This window comes from Puntigrus tetrazona, unplaced genomic scaffold (genome assembly GCF_018831695.1).
Source record: "Puntigrus tetrazona isolate hp1 unplaced genomic scaffold, ASM1883169v1 S000000151, whole genome shotgun sequence".
In the NCBI taxonomy this organism is placed as follows: Eukaryota; Metazoa; Chordata; class Actinopteri; order Cypriniformes; family Cyprinidae; genus Puntigrus; species Puntigrus tetrazona.
The window spans coordinates 107,501-110,991 of record NW_025047827.1 but is presented as its reverse complement, the minus strand read 5'-3'; the positions used below and the strand labels follow the sequence as shown (position 1 = coordinate 110,991).

The window sequence follows — 3,491 nt, the reverse complement described above, 5'->3', positions numbered from 1 at the left end:
AATTATTGTTTGTAATTATGAAATTAATTGACAGAAAGTTATAATTATGATAGAAAGTACCAAACATGAGAAATCATGAAAAAGCAGGATGTTGAGAAACTAGTTCAAGAGAAAAGAGATAAAAAGATTCAATTATGATCATGAGCATCACTTTTTATTATGGCAGTGCTTATATACAGTAAATCAAAATCTTTGAATTAATTACTTTATTTATTGGCTTTTTGCTTAATTTGTCTTGTTTATGATGTACTGTTAGAAACTATATGGTATAAAAATATATAAATTCTTTTAGCTGGTGGTGATGTAGTCTGATGAGTGTGTGTCTCTGCTCTTCATTGTTGTCCTCTCTTGATTTCTCTGTTTAAACACCTGCTCTGTCGTGTGTGTGTGTGTGTGTGTGTGTGTGTGTGTGTGTGTGTGTGTGTGTGTGTCTGACTCTCGTGGTCTATTGCCAAAGTAATTACACACTATGAGGTGAATGCCGCTTTCACACTCTCATTCTGCTGTATCCAGATGGATGAAGCTGCTGTTTGTCTGTGTGTGTGAGTGTGTGTGTGTGTGTGTGTGTGTGTGTGTGTGTGTGTGTGTGTGTGTGTGTGTGTGTGTGTGTGTGTGTGTGTGTGTGTGTGTGTGTGTGTGTGTGTGTGTGTGTGTGTGTGTGTGTGTGTGTGTGTGTGTGTGTGTGTGTGTGTGTGTGTGTGTGTGTGTGTGTGTGTGTGTGTGTGTGTGTGTGTGTGTGTGTGTGTGTGTGGGATCTTATGCTCGCTCTACAGGTGGCAAAACATTATGCAGAGAGCTGTCTGTCTGTATCCCTGTCTGTCTGTCAGACGGTGAGTGATCATTCAAGCACAGAGCAGACACACACACACACACACAGACGCTGTGACCATAAAAAGCTGTCAGTCACAGGCGACATGAACATAATAAAACAGCGTCCGTCTCGTGTGTTGATCTGTTTCTGTCTCAGTCTTGTTTTTTTATTGTTTAGAGATTATTATTAGATTGAACAGCATTTAAAATTTGCATCTTTTTTTACATGTTGAATAATTTTTTTCAACTTTTGAACATTTTAACTCATTTTATTTAAAGTTTTCGTAACTTTTCTACATGGCTTTGATCAGTCATATTTTTTTTCTGTATTAGATCTAGTCGCTACAGATATAAATCATCTCAGTGACAAAATGAAATCATTTATTTATTAATAGATTATTCACCTATTCTACACTTAATTTCAACGCTTCACCTGTTGTTCATGTTTATTTTTTTATTAATAAAATAACCAATAACCAATTGAATTATTTCATATATATATATTTCTATAATTACTTATACGTTTCTTTTTTAATTCACAGCAATAACATAGTTCTATCTATATTTGCCCCCTCTCTCTCTCGTGAACACTAAGCCCCGCCCCGAACCTCTCCCTATTGGCCAAGCAGGTGTTTTCACTCAAACTTTCACGAGTGTTCGTCCAGTGTGTGTCCCGAGGGAATCGAACCCGTGACCCGTGTGTCGGTGGAGCTCTCTGCTCGCTTTCAGCAGGTTAGTGGCTCTGGATGCGTTTGCTCCGAGCGTTTGGCCAGACGGGTGTTTATCTGAGCCAGTGTGTGTGTGTGTGTGTGTGTGTGTGTGTGTGTGTGTGTGTGTGTGTGTGTGTGTGTGTGTGTGTGTGTGTGTGTGTGTGTGTGTGTGTGTGTGTGTGTGTGTGTGTGTGTGTGTGTGTGTGTGTGTGTGTGTGTGTGTGTGATTTTGGAACAGCTCTAACACGAGTGTTTGGCCTCTGTGTTGTTCAATGCATCATTAGAATTGCAAATCACACACACCCGTGTTCAGGTGGAGCGTGTTGCTTCAGATGAAGCAGATCATCATAATCTGACTCAACATCGAACGAATATGTCATGAGTTTATCAGCTGACTGTTACCTGTCACAAATGATCTTCATGAAACATGATCTTTACTTAATAACCTAATGATAACCCTTTTGGCATAAAAGAAAAATTATAATCTATTAGTCTATTTCTACAAATATAGCCGTGCACTTATGACTGGTTCTGTCATGTATATTTTTATTGTTTTATTTATGTCAAATATAGTGCAAATAAAGTACTTCGGTAAAATACGATAAGTATTTTATTTATTTTATAATAGAAAAAAACAAGCATATTATTTATTAACTTATTAGTATTTATTTGCTTATAAAGCGTAAGTCATTTATTTGTTTGTGGGATTATTTCGAGCTGTTTTATGTCAAACCTGGTTTTAGACAAATGTTACAGGAAGCAGAAATTCGTTTTAATTCGACCTTTATTAAATGCTTTTCTAGTAAAAACAAAAAAATCATGAAACCAAAACAACTTAACAACGTAATTATTTTTAGTTAGTAATTTTTACTGTAAAAATATCGCAAAATGCTAAAAAGGATACATTTGCTCCAGAAGCAAAAAGTGTTTAGTTTGTCATTTGATTGAAATTAAAAATTCCAAAAATTATGAAAAAAGAAACAAAACATGTTTCTGTTTTCCAGTAAAATTTTTATTAAAAATAATTATAATATTAATAATAAAATGCCAACACAACTATTAATTTCAGAAGCAAATCAATTTTTAATTAATATTTATTAATTAAATTCCTAAACATGCTAAAATAAACCACAATTATTAATTTCAGAAGCAAATACATTTTTTATTAATATTTATTAATTAAATTCCAAACATGCTAAAAAAAAATCACAACTATTAATTTCAGAAGCAAATCAATTTTTTTATTAATATTTATTAATTAAATTCCAAACATGCTAAAAAAACCACAACTATTAATTTCAGAAGCAAATAAATGTTTGACTTATTAAGTTTTCTTTCCGTATGTTTCTCATACAAATATCTCAAACACATATGTTTTCCCTAGATGCAGTATTTTATGCACAGTACTGTATTTAACACGAACATTGCATTTGGATAATAAAATAATAATAATAATTCAGCTTGTTTAGACGGCACAGTATATACGTGAGGATTTTAAACTCGTTGAAATGAAATGTTTCTAACGTCGCTGTGAATATGAATGTTTCTGTCTCTCTTCACACTCGTCTGACTCTGTTTATCTGCCTCTTCACACACGGCTTGTGTTTCTCTTCTGTCCTTTCTCTTTGTTTTCTCTCTCCGCAACAAAACCTCGTTCCTTTACATTTCTCTCTCTCTCTCTCTCTCCGTCGTTTTCTTTCTGGGTCGCAGTTTTTCTCCTAAATGTGATTTCGGAGCCGAAGTTTAAGAAACACATAAACCGTTTAAAGAGAGAGAAACCGGCTTTATTCACGGTACGGACGTTAGTCAGGCCCGCGTGAACGAGAGAGCGCTCGTCTGTGGTTATACTTCTCCACAACCAGCTCTTAACTAGTTCTCGCTCACCACCCCAAAGACTAGTTGTGCTGGGTCATTAGTTGGGGTGAGAAGTGTCTTCCGCTCAACATAATGACAAATACAGCAAAAACAGTC

At 35.1% G+C, this 3,491-nt stretch overlaps 1 protein-coding gene across 1 annotated transcript in view; it reads left to right on the top strand.

Moving 5' to 3' along the window:
* Positions 1-1,427: 1,427 nt before the first annotated feature.
* Positions 1,428-3,491, top strand: part of LOC122332977 (endothelin-converting enzyme-like 1) — a 67,205-nt gene continuing 65,141 nt past the window's right edge. The window contains exon 1 of the mRNA XM_043230453.1: positions 1,428-1,542. The gene's annotated coding sequence lies outside the window, so the exon portion shown is untranslated. The remainder of the gene's footprint in view (positions 1,543-3,491) is intronic.